This window comes from Canis lupus, chromosome 8 (assembly GCF_003254725.2).
Source record: "Canis lupus dingo isolate Sandy chromosome 8, ASM325472v2, whole genome shotgun sequence".
Classification (NCBI taxonomy): domain Eukaryota; kingdom Metazoa; phylum Chordata; class Mammalia; order Carnivora; family Canidae; genus Canis; species Canis lupus.
In genome coordinates this window covers 51861735-51885993 of record NC_064250.1, presented here as the reverse complement: position 1 = coordinate 51885993, position 24259 = coordinate 51861735, and the positions used below count along the sequence as shown (strand labels likewise).

The 24259-nt window shown below is 37.2% G+C and overlaps 1 protein-coding gene and 1 pseudogene across 20 annotated transcripts in view; both read right to left on the bottom strand.

Annotated features, from left to right (window-relative positions):
* NRXN3 (neurexin 3) overlaps nt 1–24259 on the bottom strand; it is a 1528419-nt gene that overhangs the window by 615775 nt on the left and 888385 nt on the right. The window lies entirely within an intron of this gene.
* Nucleotides 3858–5405, bottom strand: LOC112656905 (elongation factor 1-alpha 1-like; annotated as a pseudogene).

Below are 24259 nucleotides of genomic sequence, written 5' to 3'. Positions count from 1 at the left end.
GTGAAGCCTCTTAAGTGTCTGAGTATCATTTTAGATCCTATTTTTCAGGTTAAAAGCAGTAAATTGCAGATGGCAAGTGTTTTTTCTTTCCCCTTTCCTTGAGATTATTGAAAGCTGGGGTAATTTTGTCGTGAGTCACGTTAAAAAAAGAACAAGTGATGTTATACAGCACCTACTCAATATGAATATGTGCAAAGAACAGCCATCTACCCAGCCATCCATTCAGCAAAGGAGGGAGGGATTTTGCTTTGCTTTAGGTGACAGATTTTGGAGTGAGAGTGTGTGTAGTTCAGTGTGCCCTGTAAGCACAATCAGAAACTGTGTGAGGATGCAAGTGGAAAAAAAAAAAAAGCAACACAATTGATGGAGCACCTATAATATGTTGAATTATGCTAAGCACTACACAGAATGGATTCATTAAAAAAGCTAAGAAAGAGGAGATCCAGGTCAGAGAAAGGGCTAAAATCACTATGGCAATGACAATTTCACTCACAGACAAACTAAGATTAATAATTTCTGTAAAGAGTTTTTTTTTTCCTTTTATATGTTTATTTTAAATTTCTGAGCTTAAAAATTTCAGCTTCTACTTAACTGCTGAAATTTAAGAAGCCCCTGAAATAACTTTCATTGTTGAAATCAGGCTATTTATAAGTATCCTTGAAGGAGTAGTATCATAGCAGAGGTTAAAGACTGATAAGGAAAAGTTATAGACAATGCTGGAGCCCAGAAAGGAAGATGGTGCCCCAACTTCTAACCAGCTATGGGACTTCCTTCCAAGTCATTCCATTTTACTGAGATCTAAAGAGGTCTAGGTTTATAACACTTATGATTCCTGGTAGCATTATATTCTATAACCCATCTCTTTTTAAGGAATTTTAACTTGAAGTTCTCAGTAGATGACATTTGAAAGTTTCTCCAATCTTAACTCTCTAACTCATTTAAAATTACCCATGGATGATGATTCCTCACTGGAGTCAACCTGTATCCTCAATTCTTGCTATAACTTTCAGAACATAGCTAAAACATAAATGTACATGATTAGATCTACTTAATTATGCTGCTACCCTTAAAGTTGGGCAATGATGAACGAGGAGTCAACATATATAAAAACGCAGAAACAACTAAGGGTAGTAAAGAAGAGTGTTTATGAAGTAGGTAGGTAAAACAAGCTGATTTTAGTTAATAATAAGTAACATTAGAGGATCCCTGGGTAGCTCAGTGGTTTAGCACCTGCCTTTGGCCCAGAGCGTGATCCTGGAGTCCCGGGATCGAGTCCCACATTGGGCTCTCTGCGCGGAGCCTGCTTCTCCCTCTGCCTGTGTCTCTGCCTCTTTCTCTCTCTCTCTCTCTCTCTCTCTCATGAATAAATAAAATATTAAAAAAATAAATAACATTAAACAACATATTCCAATGAATATTTCTTTGTTTGGGTTACAGGAGTAAAAACTTAGATCAACTTCATTCACCATAAGAATAGGTTGTGGGGTTCTTAGAAGGTTTTCTACCCCAAAGTTATCCCACATTAGCCAGTTCATTAGTCTCACTATTAAATATGCAGGAGTAGTGCCTTAAAGCATCAACATATCAATCAGTAATAACTTCTGTGCTTTAGAAAGGTACAGAGTATCCTATACAACTTGAATGGAACAATGGCTTTAGTTGTAGAGAAGTAGAAAAAAAAAAACTTCCTAGAGAGGGTAAATCTAGAGGGAAGTTTTCCCGTATGAACTAACCATGCATCTCAGTAAGAGTGGAGTAAGGAGCTGAAAATGGGAGGATATGATGGAAACTGAGACAAAAATTAGTATCTTTCAATGTAACCAAAAGCACAATTTACAAAAGAGAACCTGTTTCCAAGAGTGCACCTTTACTCAATTGTAATCCCCATCTCATTGTAGCACAGCAGCACTTCAGGGGTTAAAAAATGCAAATAGGCAGTTTCCTGATTTCCAAGTGGCAGTAGGTGAAAGTGGTGCTTACTAAGGCCCATCACAAATATTCTTTTATAAGGTCTTTTTCAAACCCAAAGTATTTCTCAAAACATTTGTTCTAAGTCCCCCTTTGTATTTTCACTTTTCTCTCCTCAATTATCCATCATAAAAAGTACCCTGAATTCTTTTACCAGTCTAATAGGAAAGCTAAGTATTTGAAATAGTTGTTGATGTGAATTTTAAGTCACTTATCTGTTAAATAATGACACTTATCTCTGGGAGCTCCAAAAGGTTTCAGGACTGTTTCCCTAAGTAGTGATAGGATAACCACTACAATCCAGAGAGAAAAATCTATGAGTATGAACTCTTCTGGCTCATGTCACTACAACACATGTCAAGATGAGGATTTACTGCTTTAATTGTGCAAACACAAAAGTGAGGTGCAAGACCAGCTTATGCTGTTTAAAACAAAACAACAAAACCCTAGAATTCTGGAAACCTAGATTAACCAAAAAACAATCCCAATGTTGTCCATCTCTGTTCTGGTTTCCACAGTGATCCCAGGCCAGCTCAGGCTGGTAAGGCTCCCATCCACTCTGGAAGTCACTGTGCTTGACCAGCACCTTCAGAAAATACACTTCTTTGAGAAGACAATATGATAGACATTTAAACTCAGTGCTAAAATCAAAGTAAAAACATTCAGATGTATATGCTAATAATGCCATCATATTTATACCTTGCTATACACCTTGAAAAACAAGAGAGATTTTATTTGGCCCCAAAGGTTTCAAAACATGTCTTCTCTCTAAGCAGAGGAAGAACTTTCACTAAAGGAAAAAGCAACATAACAGATACCAATTAATAGCAGAATAAGCAGAAAATTTAGAAATTTTCTAAAAATTTAGAAAATCACAAATTTAGAAAATCACAAATTTAGAAAATCCTTAGCCATGGTTCATAACCAAGAGCAATTTTGCAATGTCTGGATATGTTTTTTTTTTTTAAAGATTTTATTTATTTATTTGTTAGAAAGAGAGAGTGTGCAAGAGCAGGGGGTGGGGCAGAGAAAGAGAGAGAACCTCAAGCAGACTTCCTGCTGAACACAGAGCCTGATGCATGGCTTGATCTCACCACCCTGAGCTGAAATCAAGAATCAGACATTTGACTAAGACACTCAGGCACCCCTCTGTTAATATTTTTGGTTGTCATAACTAGGGAGACGTTACTGGCATCGAGTGGGGGAATATCTAGGAATGTTCCTATGTACTCTACAGCCATTTACAATGAAGGATTATCTGGCCCACAAGGTTAATAGTACTGAAGAGGAGACCCTGGCATAAGAAAAGTAGAAGTAGGAATGAGGTAATGATAGAATGAAGTACCAGTGGGAGTCATTGCTGCCAATCTTAAACAGTCTTCTTCACCTGGATTCTGTAGACTTCTGAAATTTTTTCTCTTCCCTGACTTGGTGAATTACCTCAAAATCTTGGATCCAAAATTTGTTTTCACAGTCTTGTTAATAAAATAACATAATTTAAAGGAATTTAAATAAAGCACTACAGAAGGAAGGGAGGGCAAGAGGGAGGGACAGGAGAAAGGGAGGAAGGAAGGAGCTATTTATACTCATTTGAAAAAAAAATGGTTGGTAAAAGTTTTTGTTGTTCTTGTACCTTTTTTTGTTGTTGTTGTTGTTTACCTTGCTTCCTAAATTTAAATTCAAAATATAAAATTTGATCTATAGACACAACAGTTTCAGAATGTTGATCTTCATTTCAGTACAGTAGACTATTTTATTTTCTCATTAAACTTTTGTTTAATGGGTCTCAAAATTCTGTGACTGATTTTTGGTCAAGTTCTTTCCATTAGAAAGTACTGATTTTAAAAACTAATAACTTAAAATTGCCACACACACACACACACACAAATTGTCCACAAAACATTCTCCTTTCCTTCTGAAGGCTTTACAATGCATTCTTATCATCAACGAGTCTTTTACTATTAAACTTAAATGGCCAATTGACACAAACAGTTCTGAGACTGTTCTTCCACCTCTGATTAAGACTGGGGTGGCAGGTATTGGGGATAATATTCATTTAGCCTTCTGAGCTTTCTGGGCAGACTTGGTGACTTTACCAGCTCCAGCTGCCTTCTTGTCCACTGCTTTGATGACACCCACAGCAACCATCTGTCTCATGTCACGAACAGCAAAATGGCCCAGAGGAGGATAATCAGAGGAGCTCTCAACACACATAGGTTTGCCAGGAATCATATCAACAATGGCAGCATCCCCAGATTTCAAGAACTTGGGACCATCTTTCAGCTTTTTTTCCAGAATGATGATCTATCCTCTTCAGCTCAGCAAACTTGCAAGCAATGTGAGCTGTGTGACAATCCAGCACAGGTGCATATCCAGCACTGGTTCAGCCTTGATGGTTCAGGATAATCACCTGAGCCAGGAAGCCAGCTGCTTCCATTGGTGGGTCATTTTTGCTGCCACCATCCACATTACCACAACAAACATCTTTGACAGCTATGTTCTTGACATTGAAGCCCACACTGTCCCCAGGAAGAGCCTCACTCAAAGCTTCAGGGTGCATTTCAACAGACTTTACTTCAGTTGTAACATTGACCAGAGCAAAGGTGACCACCATGCCAGGCTTAAGAGCACCAGTCTCCACTCAGCCCACTGGGACAGTGCCAATACCACCAATTTTGTAGACGTCCTGGAGAGGCAGACACAAGGGCTTATCAGCTGGATGAGTTGTTGGCAGAATGCAATCCAGAGCTTCAAGCAGTGTGGTTCCACTGGCATTCCCATCTTTACGGGTGACTTTCCATCCCTTGAACCAAGGCATGCTAGCACTTGGCCCCAGCATGTCATCACCATTCCAACCAGAAACTGGCACAAATGCTACTGTGTTGGGGTTGTAGCCAATTTTCTTAATGTAGGTGCTGACTTCCTTAACGATTTCCTCGTATCTCTTCTGACTATAGGGTGGTTCAGTGGAATTCATTTTGTTAACACCAACAATTAGTTGTTTTACACCCAGTGTGTAAGCCAGAAGGGCATGCTCATGGGTCTGCCCATTCTTGGAGATACCTGCTTCAAATTCACCAACACCAGCAGCAACAATCAGGACAGCACACTCAGCCTGAGATGTGCCTGTAATCATATTTTTGATAAAGTCTCTGTGTCCTGGAGCATCAGTGATGGCCACATAATGCTTGCTGGTCTCAAATTTCCACGGGGAGGTATCAATGGTGATACCATGTTCACGTTCAGCTTTCAGTTTATCTAAAGCCCAGGTATACTTGAAGAAGCCTTTTCCCATCTCAGCAGCCTCCTTCTCAAAATTTTCAATAGTTTTTTGTCGATCGCACCACATTTGTAAATCAGATGGCCAGTATGGTAGACTGGCCCAAATCTACATGTCCGATGACGACAATGTTAATGTGAGTCTTTTCCTTTCCCATTTTGGTTTAGGTTTAGTGGTGTTGTTTTTTTTTTTTTTAATTATTTATTTATTCATGACAGGCACAGAGAGAGAGAGAGAGGCAGAGACACAGGCAGAGGGAGAAGCAGGATCCATGCAGGGAGCCCGACGTGGGACTCGATCCCGGGTCTCCAGGATCAGGCCCCAGGCTGAAGGTGGTGCTAAACTGCTGGGCCACCGGTGCTGCCCCTAGTGGTGGTTTTCATGACACCTGTGTTCTGGTGGCAAACCCATTGTGAAAAAGAGTGCAGTAGACTTAACATACCTTCCAAAAAACAATGAGATATGACCTCTTAACAAACTTAGTAATCTTTTTTTTAAAAATAGTAAGAGTATCTTAGGAAGGGTTAAGATTGCAGACTCCAGAATCAGATTTTCTGATCTAACTAGTTATATGATCACGGCAAAAATAAATTCCATGTAAACCTTATTTTCCACATCTGTAAAATGGGTACTTTAATAGCATTTGTTTTTTAGAGCTGTTGTAATGATTGAATTAAAATATCCACGTAAAGTTCTTTCCCTGATATCTGAATAAGTAATCATTTAGTACTTTCTTGTCATGGTAGTTGTTTAATACCTATAATGAAGATTTTGGCTTAAAGAAATAAAATCCCTTATTCCTTTAATGAAGACATAAAGCAGAGATTTTTTTAAAAAATAAAACTTAAATAATACAGCTTCCCAGAAATTTGGGTCACATTATTGAGAATATCCATGATAAAGATAAAATTCCCACATTCTATCAGAATAGGTGTATACCCCAACGTTTGTGACTATGCTTGATGTGTTAAATGAAGTTATAAAGAAGAAAAGACTCAATTCCAAATCACACATATGCAAAATTATTAATTTTTTTCTTTCAATCCTCATTTCTTTATAGAGAAGTTTGGTGCTTACAAGTCTTTAAGAGTTCTCAGACTTATCAATTTCCTTTCTCTCTCCTTCCTTCCTTCCTTCCTTCCTTCCTTCCTTCCTTCCTTCCTTCCTTCCTTCCTTCCTTCCTTCCTTCTCCCTTCCTTCCTCCCTTCCTTCCTTCCTTCCTTCCTTCCTTCCTTCCTTCCTTCCTTCCTTCCTTCCTAATAGAAGAGTAGGATTTGGGTTTTGGTAGGCTACAAAATACAGCTAATACATAATAACATGTTTTCTTATTGCTTATTTTTACCATTATCTTTTATTTATGAGAAGTGCTACTATTTTCTATTTACCTTAAAGTTATATATTTTGCTTTTAAAATGAATATAGTTATTTTAAGTAAAATAAGTCAGCTTAAAGAAGATAGTTAAGTAAATAATAACACAGGTGATGAGTGGGTATGGCGAAAATGGTGATGGTGATGGTATTCAAATGGCACAAAGATAAAAAATACTACATAACCCTTTTGCTCATCTTTGAATGAGTATCAAATCATGTCAATTCCATGGGTTATTGTGTATTCTGTATTCTATCATTTTGCTTAATATTTCACCAAAGAATATAGGAAATATTCATAATCTTCAAAAGCTAAGTATTTTTTTTAGGTTTGGAAGTGTCTTGTGATGGACCCATCCATTCTAAAACACAGTTTTAAATTTCTATTCTCCAGTTCTAGGCAGATACTCATCAGGGAGGAAGCAAGGGTCAAGGGTAAAGAAAGGATGCTCCATGTGACACCAATTTTCTGTGATGAGGAGGAAAAAGTCCAGAACTTCACAATGAATAGGATGCCACCACCTCTTGAATGAAAGGTAACCTCTGAGATGGCCTCTCGATCTTTGTATACTCACAAGAAATCCACAAGGGAATATAAAAAAGGAATGGAAACGTGTCCAGCAATCTGACATTCTGCAGGTTTTAGGCTTGCCTGCCCATCAGTCAAAGAATAGAGATTCAGTTTTATAAATGAAAGTGAAGAAATTTTACTTGCTTTTTACTAAGCTGAATTTGATCATATTTCAATATCATCCAAATAATAATCATAACACTATAAATTTAATGATAGTATATTTTATTATTCTGTGCTTTATAATCTTTATGGTCTTTTTGCCCACATTAGCTCTTTGGATCATCAGAAGGTCTCATGATGTAGGCAGGGCAGGTATGATGGCAATTTTACAGATGAGAAAACTGCAGTCTGGAGAGGTTAAATGAGGTCTAGAAAGGCCAAGCCACATATCAAACGTCCTACAGCAGCCTGGCAGGTATCATAAATGTGTATAAGCTTGCCATAATAAAACATGGAGTGATAGGGCCTGAGGCAAAAGCTGAGTCCACATGACCTATCAGAAAACATTCATAATTTCAAATGTTAAAAAAAAAATGTTGCCAAATAGCACATATTTGTGGGGCAGATTTTACTCTTAGGAAACCAGTTCACTCCTTCTGGTTGTCAGTGGAGTTGAGGCTACACAGCTTATGTTTGCACACCAGTAGAAAAGCCTTTTGCTTTCCAAATTAACCAAATTGAATTGTGTGGTACACAACTGTGCAATTGTCTCTAAACTATCCTAGTCTATAGGTATATAAGAAAATATAGAATAATCAAGTGAGGTGAGAGGCACAAGCAAGTACTAAGGAATATGGGATCCACATGGGAAAGGCTTTACAGGCTATTGATGAGCTCCATGCTCTTTGCATAATGGCTAGCTAACTTTGCCTGCCCACAGCTCTATTAAGAGCCCCAGACAACACAAATACTGTCATTCAGACTTCATCTGTGAGACTGCTGTTCCTTCCAAGTCTAGATTTTCAGCTTCATAGTGGTTCAGTCTTACATTTTCTCTTCAGGGTTTCTACCAGGCTTGAGCTTCTGCATTTCAAATACAAAATAAACTAAAAACTCACTGAGGAGATGAAGTGGTGGTGGTGGGGGCGGGGTGGCAAATCTCTAATAAATTAGCAACACGTAGTTTATTATAATATACTTAAGAAGACAAGCAATGAAGAGGTCTTCCAAGAAAAAATGTTAGAGATCTTGTAGCTGTATACCCTCACAACCCAGGAAATCAGTGAGCTAACCTGGGTTTAGATTTTCCTCATGATAACATTTCAGTAAAAGTGATTGAGGTACTTCAGTTGAAAGTTCCCAAGACAAGGATCTCACTGATGTATTATTAAGCCCTTACACAATAGCTCAATGGGTAAAATAAATGCAAGGTTAGGAGTTTTCTGCTCTGACTGCCTGAAAATTAACTCTCTCTCTCTCTCTTTCTGTCTCCAATAATAGTAATAGTAATAATAGTTACTACACCAACAACAAATAATAACAGCTTATCTCTGAAGCTTTCTTTTAAGTTACCTCCCTTCCTAAGTACACATATAAAATAATATTTCTAAATTTGTCATACTCCTTTTTCCAAACAAAGGAAGAAAATCTGGCTTATATTTCAAAAATCGTTTTATGAAGATGGAGAAATGTTTTGAAAACAGTTGTATTTAAATAGCTCTAGACGGATATATTGAAGTTAGGGTGTGATGAGCCAGTTGTTAGGTTGCGTGTGTCAGTTTTTTGGGGATCCCAGATAGTTGTTTCTAGTCTTCAACTAGTTGACTATGAATACAATTCAAAAGTATTCTCTCTGTGCTCCTAGCACTTAGCATAGTAATGATTATCAAGTGAAATAATAAGGAAGAGCACAGTGTTTGCTGAAATCCTTGTTCAAAATGGCAAGTGGCTCATAGTTGAAAATAGACCCAAATACATAATATGGGAAAATAAAAGTAGCTAGAGAAAAAAAAAAATACGGATGAAATACACCTAATTATGAGCACAGTTATTTTAGAAGGATAGGAGTAATTATTTTTTTTAAACTCTTATTTCCAATTTTTAAAAATATAATGAGAACATATTACTTTTATTGCATAAAAACATAAAATGATATTTTTGAGAGTAAAATAAAGTACACTGGCTTCCAAACATTGTGAGTTAGAAAACTAATGTGTCATAAAATCATTGATAACATAATGGAGAGACTTAGGTTGAGTATATGCACTCGGAGCCAGTCTTCTCGGCTACCAAAAGGCTTTTTGTTACGTATTTGGTGGCTGGATCTACCCTTGAAGGACCTCACACATAGGTGAGGTTCCAATCTCTCAGAGGCTGGTTTCTATGAGGCCCTGCATGTTTGAGCTATTAATTTGAGATGTACATTGGTTAGGGCTATTTGTAAAATATTTTAATAAATAAATATCTTCTGTATAACTACCAAAAGACTTATCAAAGCATGACCATATTTTTAAACCAAAGAACTTTCAGAAGAATATTTTCCTGTTTATGGAATAGGAGACTTGTCAATTTTTTTTTTAATTTGCATGAAGCATCACTCATCACCTGTGTTACTGCACTGGAAACTTGAACTTCTGTTGATTTACTGGCTTGCATAGTCACCACCATGTGGTGTCTGCCTTCAGTTAAGGGACTGGGGGTTTCAAATGATTTTGATTTTTTAGTAAAATTTTAAATTGCATAACAAATTTAGTTTGCCTTCTTGAAGTTTATGCTGCTTGTATTTAATGAGGCTATAAGTTCTTTTAATTCTTTTTTGCTCTAATTGGGTTAATGGCATCTGCAGAGAAACAGCAGCCTTTATTTTTAGCTTGTGTGGTGGATCTCCTGGGAGGTGGCTGTATCTCTGCGGTAGCCAGGTCAGATAGCAACGCGCATGGAAGGTGGAAAATTGTACTATAAAGTGGGAGTGCGAAGTGGTAGCTTTGGTTAGATGCAAGAAGCTCCTGCCTCTTTCTCTGGATGTCACTCTGTGTGGGAACATGTCCAGGCATTAATTGGGGGTGACAGTCAGATCTTATCTCACCCTTACTTACTCATTGTGAAAACAGGCTTAAGAGAAGTGCTGAGTGCCTCTGCCAAACCTCTCTCTCTGCACCTCCCAACACACCACACTGTAATACTTCTGATAGAGGTGGCAGGGAAGAGGATTGGGTACAGGAGGCTGTTGGCAAGCACTAGGGCAAAAAACAAGAAATTTTCATTCTTCATTCCATTTTAAGAATTGGATCTAACCTTGATTAATATTGAAACTGATCTCCACTACCAGGCAATAGGTCCCAGGAAGAAAATTAAGGAATGATCATCAGGAATCTCCTTGAAGACACCTGAACCCATGGTTTGTGGTGTAGGTACAATAGTTATTTCAAATACATGCAAAGATTTAGAATGGCCAATGCTTGGTTTGCTTCTCTGTGTCTCCTGTGAGAACACTGCTAACAATGACAACAAAACAATGATATATCATCGTAGGGCACCTGATTTCTTCTGGAAGAGGGATTCCAGAAATAACTAATCACCCATGCCCTAAGCCACTCTCTTCCCCAAATAAATAAAAATTTGAAGAAAGCTAGTGCTGCCTTAGACCTACTTTTTCTTCCCTTTCCACTAGCCATGGTTCTAAGATTTTTTAAAAGCTCCCCTTCCCCTTTTCCTACCCAAAGTATTGATGTCAACAAATATCTACGGAATGGTGATACCTGACTGTAGATGAATGCAGATTGGACTTGAGCTTTTGGACTTTGGAAGGCCCATGGCCTCTCTGAGCCCTAGCTTGTCCCCCTATACCTATACCATGTCTTGCCAATTTTTAAGCTGCTGATCTCCCAAGGATTTTATGAGAATCACATGAAGTGATATTTACAGAAACACTTGTAAAACTGTAGTGCATTACCATAAAATATATATGTGAGGTTTTCATCTGCTAATGCAGTGCAGGGAAATTTCTGAGCAGGATGTGAGAAGGATTTTAAGATTCTCATGTTTTACTTTTAAGACAGTAACTTCTGTACTTCATATGATAAAGCATGGTGACACGTGGATAGCAAAGGTGCCTTCCTCTCTGCACTCATCTCTGGTCCTATCAAAAGGAATGTCACTGCTTCCTGTCTCCTGAAGATGGACAGTGGGAAACATCTGACACAAAATAATATATGTCTTTGCTTCTGAAGACTTCCGGGCAAGTTTTGAGGAGCTTCCCTCTTGATTCTGTTTGAAAGGCATTCATTAACCAAGTGATAAAAGAAGGAAGATTCAGAGTAAATCTTCACAAGAAACCAAGTTCACAAGGCATAGAAGCTTATTTCCTCCTATCTAAAATGGAGCAAAAGTAAATAGGTTCTGTGGAATTGAGACTTTCCTAAGATCTCCCACTTCCCAGTGTCAATCTTTGCAACCTGCAAGATGCCACTTCTACTCTTGCAAAGCGATGGAATGCAGTCACTTGACTATTAAGATGTTCTTCATTTGTCAACAGAAAAGCTACTAAATTGCTACTCTGAGCAAATTTATAGAGAAATTACCAAAGATGTTCAGCAAATAAGAAGGAAATTACAACAAAGAAGAGGATAAACATCTAACTTCTCTTCCCCCATCCCTCCGCTGCTGGTTGCTGAGTACCACAGTCAGTGTGGGGAACTGGGAAGGGAGAAGAAACTGTAACTGGCAATCAGGACAATTAGTCAGTGCCCCTGTTTGCTGCTCCCACCCTCATACACCCATTTGGACAGATTTTAAATCTGGCTTGCTAACACACTGTTCCTTCTTTGCCTAGTTTTCACTTCCTCACCCCCCTCATACATTTTTCCACAGTTCCCCTTCCCACATAATGGAAGAGATTCTGCTCTTAATTGGAGTTTTACACCCCTCACCAAAGGTTAATTGCTCAGTTATCTGCTCCCCTAGTCTGGGCAGTTGCTGGTGCTCACTGGTGTTCATTTAAGTGTGTTGGGAGGAAACCTCCTCCAGAGTTCTTAAGGGCTAGAGGCACATCTTCTCTTTCCTCTACAAGAGTCCTTCTTCTGCCCGACTTCCTGGTGTCCAGATGAGCAATCTGGGTTCAGACAGGCTTTTCTTTCTTGAGGCTTTGTCCAAGGAGACGGTTCCTGCTTTGCTGTTCTGAATTTCATTCTCCTTCTAAGATTAGACAGCAGCCTCAGTTTACCAGGGCTGATGGTTATGCCATCCATCCAGTTTACAATATATACTCTCTTCTCTGAGGTCTTCAATGCTTGTCCTCCAAAGCCTTTCAAACCCTATGGTTGTCACCTTCCCCACAATTCATTTCTACCAACTGAACACTCCAAGAAAATGAAGTCCTCTCTTTGTCAGTATAATCATATCAGATATAACTCTATGCAGAATGAAAATAAAATAAAATGGGTTGTCTATACCATCTATACCATTCCCATGTCTCTGGATTTGTCATTTTATTCCCCACAGCTAGAATACACTTTCTTTGCTCCTACACACATCAAGTCCAGATCATTCTTCAAGAACTATGTCCATCTTTTTTTCTGTATTGGTGTTGTCTGGCCACCTAGATTCTCATGCCACAAGGCAGAGCCATGTTTTGTAATTTTGTAATTTTCTATAGTGGTTAAGAGTATGGGCTCTGGAGTTTGACTGCCTGAGTCTGAATCTTGAATCAACCACTTACTAACTTGGAGACAACAGGTGAGTTACTTGATCTCTCTGAGTCACAGTTACTGTATCAGCAAAACATGGGATTACTATGAGGAATAAGTGAAATAATACAGATAAGATAATTAACAATAAAAACTCACTGTTAAATGCTGTTGTTGTTGTTGTTGCTTTGTATCACTCACAATGCCTACCTGAATGATACACACAAACACACACGCATAAGGGAAGAAATCCTTCCCAGAAATGACCAGATAAATGACTAATTCTTTTCAATCAAAAGGAATGCCTCTGTTAAATGAGAATATACCACAAAGAGTTGTTGCTCAGATCTGAATAGGTAATATAAACAAAAATCTTGTGTAAAGAGTAAAATATTCTATAAACATGAGATATGTACATGTGAGAAGAGCCCATTTGTTGTACCTGGTGAGTCTGCCCCACATGGGATGGGCATTGCAAGGCTTACATGAAACAATGGGGCAGCTTGCTGTGGAAAAACACAGGTGGTTTATGAAGAGCTAAAGTGGAATCATGCCTTTATCATTAATCAGCTGTGCACTTACACCACTTCAATAACTGTTCTATACTTTAATTTCTTAATCTGTGACATCTGGAAAAGACCTTACTAAGTTTATTGAGATAACTAACACCATATAGGTATAAATAAACCTGCCTGACTTCTCCTTGCCCTCCTACCACATGATTTCAAGAGAAAATTTGGGACTATAAACAGAATAGTACTCATTAATGCTTAATTACAATGCAATGAATACGCAAGTGCATAGGTGATCCTGTCTAATACCCAAAGAGCCCCCTTTTAATTTCTTCTTATTGCAAGGAACAACAAGGAATTAATTAAGACTTGCCCTTTACAAGATAAGAGAATTGTGAACAGATTAACAAGTACCATAGGACAACTGCAAAGGTAAAGATGCTCAATTTTCCTTGTGAGGAAGTCATGTCTGACTTTTTCTAGAATCATTTGAGTTTGGTTACAAAAACAATTTAGCAGGTAAATGTGTTCCTATAGGCCCTACAATATCTTATTAAAAACTTCACAGTACTATGTAGAAATCACAGAATTCATAATCTTCTTCACTTTGGGGGTGAAATATAGCACTGTCTCTATTTCTCTGAGTATCAACAATGACTAGGGATTGTTGAATTAAGTGAGATAGGAATTTTGATCTCTGATGCTGAAGTTAGGCCTGAGGTCTTCCAATAAAAAGTTTCGAGATAAAAAGGAACAAGAAGAGGTTATTTTTAAGTGGCCCAAGGGAAATTTTGGAAATAGAGCTGAGGATACAAAACTGCAGTTATAGCCTTTACCCAAATAACCACATATGAATCAAGACTTCACATAGATTAAGGCACATGGTTGCCTTATGTATCTCAATGACTGTATTAAGTGTGCACGAAATACTCAGGAGAACTCTAAAATCATGCCCCTTGATGAGCAGACAGGGCTTTCAATTTAAATGATTCATCTAAAAAGAGTCTCCCACACAGGAAATTGCAGGAGACTTAATTCATTTACCTAAAAAGGATAAAGGATTGACTCAAGCCAAGGAGAATTCAAACATCAATTCTCCAGGATATATGACAGAAATTTCTAATAACCTAATTTTTAGATCATGAGTCCATTAACTCTTGATAAGACTTTCAAAAGAAAAGGGGAGGTGTGGGGGGATGGGGAGAAAGAGAGAGAGGAAGATGAAATAAGGCAACCAAGGAGATAAGATATCCCTAACTCAGGAGAAAAAAATGGAATCTTTAGCATTAAAGAAGTCAATAAAGGGCTATGCTTTCAACACTGGCTCAAATTTTTTTTTTTTAATTAATACTGCCTTTGTACCTTAACAGAATCTTAACTGGCTAGCACTCAATCAAATTCCTATGTACCCTAAGTCTTCTTGTAGAGCAAGAAGAGCTACCTAGACAGCAGTACTAATGGTTCAAAGTGACATGGGGAATGGATAATATATTGACAAGTATCTTATTTCTGATAAGACTTCAATAGCTTCTAATGTGATGTGGGGAGACAGTCTAGGAGTGCCTTGACATAAATGAGAATGCTTTCTACTTGTTCACTCTCAGGAGCCACATATCTGATTTCATTGCTAGGTAGGAATTCACCTTCCCTCAAAGCAGAGTGCTATAAAACCCTTTAGCAAGACAGTCATATTTAACTCTTTTAGGACCTAGGAAGTTGGCAAATGTGTGAAGTAGGCCAGGCATTATACAACAGGGGTGATGGGGTCTGTGTTGAGCTAGTCAGGGCATGCCCAACCTAATGTCATTTAAATGTAAACCAAACATATAGTTTCAGGGCTAGATTTTGCCCCAGGAGATACTAGTTTGAAATTTCTGCAAGAGAACATGGATCCAACTTTTGTCAACTGAAGGATGAGTATCTCACAATGTGAGCATCGTATGGGCTTCTTCTAAAAGATCAGGAAATAGTTTTTACCACCAGAAGTATCAAGTAGCCATTATTCTACCTTTTTTTGTTTGTTTGTTTCCCCTTCAATCCATTTTTGGGAGTTCGAAACTATTTTCTTTCAACACAAAAAACACCCCCAGAAAGTGATATTTAAGGCCTTAGTAGAAAAATTTTAAAATATCAGCTTACTCCTTATCTGGAGGAATGCACACTTCAATAAAAACAACTACATACGGAAACATCTGCAAGAGTTTTCCTACACCTATATTTAGTTAATACAAATAACCACATAGGGAGAAAAAATATGATTCTTTGAAACATAATTAAAAACCTTTGTATCAAATGTCTCCCAAATTAAAGGAAATCTCCCTGAAAAAAGTGAGCAAAGGCATCATGACTCCTCTAGGCTTCTAGATCTTAAAGCAATCAGCCAGCTAATATTTATTCTACAATATAGACAAAAGTCTACCTTCTGTCAAGGGGAAGAGAATGAATTGTTTTCCCATAATGGTATTTTCTTTTCAATCAATTTCCCTTCAAGTTTGATTTAAGAAGGTACCATGTCAGAACCTGAGCCTGGTGGATGAAATCTGGGACAGTTCCCCATCAAAGGTGAAAATTATGAGAAGCAAACCTATGAGGTTCTAAACTAGATGCTGCGGTGCCCCCTTCTCCTGCTCACTCATTCTCCTTTTTTCTTTCTTGTAAACTAGAAGCATTTGCTGCACTGGAAAAGCTCGCAGGAGCCAAAACAAAAAGACTGAGATTAACCAAAGAATTGGAACAGAGACAGGAAAATCCTCTAAGCATCTTTCCCTATTGCCAAAAGTACATTTAAATTTAATCCAATTCATCAAATATGAGTTGAGTTCTACTCTGCATCAGGCACCTAGGTGCTGGGTATTTAAAAGATAAATGACATAAACTTGACTGCCTTTGCCCTCAAGGAGTTCACAATCTATTAAGATAAACTACTAAAATACGGTGGTGAGATCATCATAATTACTTTTATAGGAAAATGCCAGAAATATTACTATAACAAAATGACAAATGAAGAGATGGCATTCTTATAACCAAATCTAATCTATTTTGGAAAAAAAGGAACCTGATAATATGTCTTTATCTTGGTTATGGTAACACTTATATACTTATCTATCTAAGCTAGTTTTCTGTTTCCTCCATGTCACTTATTCTATGTATTGCATCAAGTATTAAACCCACTTGAGTGTATCCACATTTTTTTCTGATCTGTGTCTCCCCTTCCTCACCTCCAGGGCCACTTGCGTAGTTTCAGTCCTCATCATTTCTCTCCTGAAACTGTGCAATAGTTTGACATGAAGACTCAGTTCTGGCTGTTGTTTTTATTATGCTGCTGGTGTTTTCTTTCTAAATCACAAACTGGTCATGGCATAGTTCTTCCTGAAAATATCCACTGCAGTTCAGATGCTATCAAATCAGCAACAGGCTCTCTAGCCTCACATGCAAGGCACTTCACAGCTGGACAAAAGCCACTTTGGCCATCAACCCAGTTTAACCACTTTGGATCATTCATTGTCTCTTGTTCCTTAATATATTTGCTCAAATGACCTCTCTTAGTCTGAAAGAGACCCTACCTATTGCTTCTGTCTGCCCCTTTCCACTGGACAAATGTATAGCCATGAATTAATACCTAATTCAAATGGGGACTTCTCTGAACTCCCGGGGAAAAAATTCTTTGCTTCTTCATTATATGCTCATATAGTTCTTTACATATACTTTATAATATGATGCTATAAATGTCTTAATTGCTGAAATTCTCAATAGATACTGGCTAAAAATTAAGTCAAGGGTTGTTGATATTTTTTTTTTATTTATGATAGTCAGAGAGAGAGAGAGAGAGGCAGAGACATAGGCAGAGGGAGAAGCAGGCTCCATGCACCGGGAGCCCGACGTGGGATTCAATCCCTAGTCTCCAGGATCGCGCCCTGGGCCAAAGGCAGGTGCTAAACCGCTGCACCATCCAGGGATCCCTGGTTGTTGGTATTTTTATGAAACTTTTATAACATTGTACTTGATGGAATATACTGAATATATGCAATAGTTTGAGAATACCAATAGAGATTACTTAGGACTGCACTTGGGCTGTCACATCAAGTAAAAAGCATCTAAAATTATTAAATTAAATGCAAGGACTTTAAGACAAGGCATGGGTTTAAAATCAGGGAGAAGATACAAGAAAGTACTGGTAACTTCTTTTTTTCTTGAGAGTATTTCAGAAAGAAAAACAACAACAACAACAACACTATTTTAAAAGTGTGATACAGAAGAACAAGCACTGGCCTAAAAGGTCACTATTCTTAGTTCAAGTAGCTATAATACTGTTCACTAATACTGAGACCCAAGACCAGTCAGGTAACTTCCTTGCCTCCATTAGTCTCACCTTTCTTTTCATAAAATGGGGATTAAATTATTTGCCCTAAAAAACATCAAGCGGATGTGGAAAGGATCAAAGTGTAATAATGATAGTAGCTTATATTTACTGAGTGCACAGAAGGAGCCAGATGTAGTGCTAAGTGCATTCCATAAATAATCTCATTTATTAGTCACATTGAGGAAAGTAGGCAACAGCAAGATGGGAATAAGGGGACAATTATTGACAGGAGAGAGGACAGAAAAACAAAAGCTGTTGAGAAAAGGCAGTGTAATCTACTTCCAAATCAATACAGGGAGCTTCAATCCTTTTGAGCATCCAGTGTTTGCAAAATGCCGTCACTGGCATGAGTTCTGCTGCCATATCATTTACTAGGCAGTCCACCACAGTGAGGAGAGATTGTTCTGTGGAAGGCTTCAACTCAAGTTGAAAAATACACCTGTTACATTTTTAAAAAGTAAGTTTGCTACATTTTATGCAAATTTATTTTTTCTTCTACCACTCATTGCTTCTCTTATTTTAATGTCTTTATTTTTCTAAATACAAGCCTAAATATATGTGTATACACATATTATATAAAATATATAAATCTTTGTGTGTGTGTTTATGTTTAATGTGTCTGTGAGTTTGCATTTTCATTCTGGACATACCAGAATACAGCTTTCAAAATGCTAAGCACTGAAAACAATTTAAGACACTCTAAAAATGGTACTAATAACAGCCCTTTCATTTACTGAAATTAGCTGTCCAAGGCAGAGCTAGAGAAGAAAAAGGGCCACACATCAGATCTTCCTATATTCCTGTGTATTCCATAGATGTGTCTCCTTCTTCTGTGGCAGTTTTCTTTATTTAGGTGACTTGTATTCACATTGCTTTTTTGGCAGTAAATTAGCACTCAGGATCATTTAATTTCAAACACACACACACACACAGGTGTGACAATAATAATAGTAACATAGCACGCCTTGGATGAAGAGAGTTATTAACCACTTATTATATTCATGACTTGTAATGGGAGTGATCCAACATTAAGAGTATCCCTAGTGGCTATGACTATTTCCACATCTTTAGAGCACATTCTTGCAGGGTACAGAGGCAAATAGCATGTACTTCTGTTTGCTCACAAAAAGCAAAGAAAAGGTTATATTTTCTAAATTTCTCAAACCCCATATAATATATATATATAGGTAAGGACAGTGTGTTAAACTCAAAGCTTTTCTAGTTCACATAAGCACCATAAGTGCAAACCAAGCATCTATCATTAATTGCTCAATTCTGTTAGAGACTACACAAGAATTATTTTCACATGGCATTTTTATGTCCAGTCAGTTTCCCCTGTCTCCGATCCAAGCAGTGTGAAAAGAAAGAAACTAATAGATAATGGAACATATAAATTTGGTTTGAATGACAAACAATTTTACTATCTTTTTAAAGACAACTACAAATTTAGCTTCCAACTATGAACAAAAGGAGTTTTTTTTCACATTGTTTCCTGTGTTTCTATTGTCAATTATATCTATATGCATATAGCATTTGCATAGTCCTATTTCCAAGAAAGCCTCTGAGTGTGCAATCTGGAAAGTATTTAATTTTAAAAGAGAATTTAGATTCAGATTATGACTTGAAATCATGGTGATATTGATTTTATTTAATTTTGATTTTGAAGTCTGCTCAGATTTTTATCAAAAAAAAATCTCAGGAAAAAAAAAATCTTAGGACATTTGGCACCTATTACTGGAAATCCTTGGAAATTTAATCACCAATTAAGAACTTTCAAAAATAATGTAAAATTTTCTATAATCTAGGCATAAAGATGCATATAGCTAATGAGGAGCTTAAATGACCCATTGGTAGCAAACCAGAGATTTTTTTAAACATTAATTTGATATTTGTGAAGTTATGGAACAAGGATAATCGCATAACCTTTTTTTATTTAATACTTAGCATGACATGAGATTAAAATTTTACTTCTAAATTTAATTTAATTGATACAAGTGAAATCTATAAAGTCCACATGTGGAACATGGATGATATTATTTAATATAAATCTCTTCCTTTCCTTAATACGGAATACGTAAATGATGACAAATGACCGGATAGATGCATACAGGCAGGTCTTGATACAAAGATCTTTGTTGCCTTGCTGAGGCACTCAGAACTCTCAAAGTGTTCTGTGACAAGATAGTGCTCATTCTTAAAAAGCCAAATGAAACTATGTCTTTTATTTTTGGAAGTCATTGAATGACCCCATACATGTAGATCAGTGACTACACCCACCACTCAAACTAGATCCACAAAGCAAAAGTTATTGGACAGTTACTTTTGTAAAAGGCCTTAATGTCCACATTTGAATCCTGTCATTACTCATTCAAAGGCACAATTCAGGCAATACTGGCAACGTTATTGGCCCTAAAAGTGAGAAAGAATTCTGAAATTGTAGAGTTAGAGAGAATTTTGAGAATAAAGGTATTTTGCCTATAAACATACTATTAATTCATTCCTAATGACTCGTTGCTCTCTCCTATGGAAATCCATCCCTTTGATGGCCTTGTCTAATTTCTTCTGACTTACAGGCAGCTCAATGGCTTTGCTCACTCTCACCAACATTTATATACTGTTTTGCACAGGAAATAGTAAGTTTAGAATGCTCTTTTGGAACGCCAATCTTGCTTCATTTTTTCAGCCCTTTTTCATATATCTAGAACTATTTTTGTACTGATATTTCAGACAACTTCTAGTGTCAGTATAACCTTCTGCCTCCTTAAGTTCTCTAGTGATTTTAACAAGATACATGGCCATTCATTTTCTGTCCAACACTCTGGTAACTAAGACTTCTGTTGGGTCTTGGTCCTATAAATTGCAAATAGGCAAAGGCTTTGGAATTTAGCCTACAAAGTCTCATACTTCTCATAACCAATCCTTCAAGAAACACTCCACTTCACGGCAACTTATTTCCAATGAGCCTAGTACCTTTTGGAATATAGGAATCATGATACTTAGAAAATAATGCAATGTGTCCAAGCTTTATTCCCATTCTTAAGTTTTATTCAGAGAATATATTCTTTTTAAAAAAATATCATCAAAAGACTCTTTATGAATATTTTCTAAATTTTTCAAGGTATATACTCAGCAACATATTTTGCTTCTGAGAATTGCTGCTTCAAACGCTTTCTAAAGAATTGTACTATTTTCCTGGCACAAAACATGCTATGGGGATAGATTGGTCTTCTCCAATGACAATGAAATATAAAAAGTGAATATCTCCCAAGGGAAAAGTTTTCAGTCTCTTTTGACTTAATCTTTTGAAAGAGTTTAAGTATCCCTTTTTCTGTTCTATATCTCAATATCAGAGGAAAGAATCTATCTCTCAACAAAGGGATAGCAGGAAAAAATATAATTTAAAACATGAATTTAATAGTTCTGCCATTTCTTAGGCTATGATACCCTAGACAATACAACTAAGCCTGACTTTCTTTGTCTAAGAAGTGTATAATAAGTAAACATCCTATAAGGTATTTATAGAAGGCCAGGAGAAAAGAAATATGAAAGCACTACTGTGAATCTGTAAAGTACCATAGAAATCTGTATTATCTTATGAGAACCAATTTATATAACCCTAAATTTCTGTTATTACTCATTCTTCACAAGTTGCTGAATTTTAATATTATTTGAAGTACTCTGTGTGAATGTTCACAATTCTAGACATTTGTGCTATGTCTCAGGTTTTCCAGTGGAGAGTTGTGTGTGTGTGTGTGTGTGTGTGTGTGTGTGTGTGTGTGTGTGTAGGGGTGGTGTGCATCACTATTCATAACTGAGTCACACCAAAATGCTAATTTTCGGAGGCAGAGCAATGTAGGCAGTAGCTGTTCCGACAGTACACACTCTGATGACAAGCAAATGTTTTGCAGGAACAGAATGCTTTCTGTCACCTTCCTCCAGATGAAGGCCGAGATACTCCAGAAATAACAGATGAAGAGAAGCCAGGACCTAACTGAACATTTACCTATTGAGACAGTAGCAAATGCTCAAAACTTCAGTTAGGCTTCCTCTCCAATCAGGCAGCATGCAGAATCCACAATTTATAGAAACAAAAAAAAGGCTTATTTCGGACTTAAGTGGGGCAATATTTTCCATCTATTCCTGACATTTCATGTCTCCAAATGGTTCTATGGGGTAAATACAGATTAAGGAGCCCTGATGAGAACACATCCCTTCCAGAGCTTTCCAGCACCAGAATTCAGAATTCATATGTGGTCCTTGGACCACTCCTGTGATTTCTGAGAGCTTTTCCACATCTTGATTCCTGGCATTTCATAACAGTATCAGAGACCAATCTTGGGAAGCATGACTCTATAGATATTTTAGATATTTTGGTTTGTGTTTTACAGTGTTCATTTTTGCCTTTATATCCTTAAGAATTCCCTTATCCAACCATCATCACACTGTATACTTTAATATATGACAACTTGATCTCTCCCTTATACTTCAATAAAGCTGGAAAAAGAATCTTTTCTAATCTTGCTAAGTGAAGCATGGGCAGTCCCTGGGAACATACTATTGACTCTAAATTCTGTATTTATGAAGCTCATTTTCTCATTTTCTCTGCTCTTACTAAATGCTCTGCAGTGCCTCCTGTACTTTGGCCCTGCTGGGAAAGGAACAGGCCTGGACTCAGCAATTCTAAGAACTGGGAATGTAATGAATTTCCTTGTGATTCACTCAGTCCTGTCCTCCAAATCCTATTATCTCTTAATCCATTCAGCTTCTCCTAATGAATTTCCCTTTCTTTCTTGCAGATTACCACAGGAAGCTGAGGAGTCTGGGAAAAGAGTGAAATCTACCACTTAGTCATTTTGAGTGGTAATAAAGTTGGTCTTTAAAGAAGAGGAAAAAAAAAAAGGGAAACAGGAGACATTGCAGATTCTTTCTAATTTAGAAGCAACATGGTCTGTAGAAGTCACTTTAGCTATGGGTTGACAGACCTTGATCTATGACCTGTCCTGTTTGGTATAAGGTTTCTGGGAAAGTGCAACCCATTCCAGAGAGCATGAACTCATGTGTCTAGGGATTATAGAATAAATTATACTTTTAGGAAATATCACAGGGGCCATTGAAATAACCATGGATACCATCCTTCAGTGATTTTTATATGGGATATTACTAATTCCTAAAATTTATACCTCTGGAAACACTGTCCATTGGCTTGGAAACAGAGACTTTTATCCTGCTTTGTGGCTATAATTCAACTCTAGACAGGAGTTGGTGAATGTCTCCTTGGAGGAAAAGAAAGACAAAGATAATAAGATACTAACTGATAAAGAGAGTGAAGAAGGAAGAGAAGGAGGAGGAAATGAGGAGGTGGGGTAAGGGGAGTGGTGCTGGGTAATTATAAAGATGCAGGGTAGTACAGCATAGAGGAAATAGCTCTATTTTTGAATATAATAGAACTCTGGTTTCATATCAAGGTTCAGTCAACAGTGAGCAGTGTGATCTTGGGGAATTGACTCAACTTCTCTGAACACCTGTTTTCCTTACCCAAACAATACCCATCTCAGAGGAATTAAATAATTTATGTAGGGTACTCCTGTAGTCAAAGTATCTCTACAATCAATGCCTAATGTGTATTTAGATAGGTGCTCCTTGAATTTAAAAACCACTTATTTGGTTTAATAATTCAAATGCAGAGTCACCAACTGTTTTCTAGATATTAAAAAAAAAGTTTCTTTTTTATAGGGAGAGGGAGAGCCTGTGGATTGTCAGAAAACCCTTCTTAATCCTCTATGCTATTCCTGTATTTCAGCAATCCAGACATTCACATGAAAGTCAGCCCCAAAGTTGCCTTACGAGACTGTTTTGGCAAGCCCCTAGAGGACAGGGATAATACACTTTTCATTTATGTTGTTCCATCTTTCTTAATGTCTAGGACTTTATTTTATCTTCCAAATCTCCCTGGAGAGATCAATAGGCTATATCTTAGTAATTATTATCCTCACCGTATAGATGATTGATAGAGATAGATAGATAGATAGATAGATAGATAGATAGATAGATAGATGATAGATAGATATAGATAGATAGATAGATAGATAGATAGATAGATAGATAGATAGACAGATGATAGATACATAGTTAATGGAGAGAGGGGAAGAAAGAGGAAGAAAGGGAAGTCGTGGTGATGGTAGGGGAGGCAGAGAGAGAAAGAACTATGGGAAGGAGAGGTTTTATGACTTTGCTGAAGTAAAAAAGTACTGAAGGCTACTGGAAAAGTCGGATCTCTTTTTTCCAAGTTGTATATGTTTTCACAGGCTACATATACATCACGCCACACACAAATCAATAAATCTTTGGATAACCATGATAAAGGGCAAATTTGTTCTAAACTCCGTCAGTGCTGAAACATTTTCACAAAGATGAGTCTCATTACATATCCTGTACCTCCCACATTCCTTTCTACTTTGTCTCAATTACTCATACATATCCAGGATGGAGTGAAAATTATCAGTGGTGTTTTAGCCTGAGTAGACAAAAATATCCTCTAGGCATCCTGAAGAAAACATTTTTATATCAGTTCTA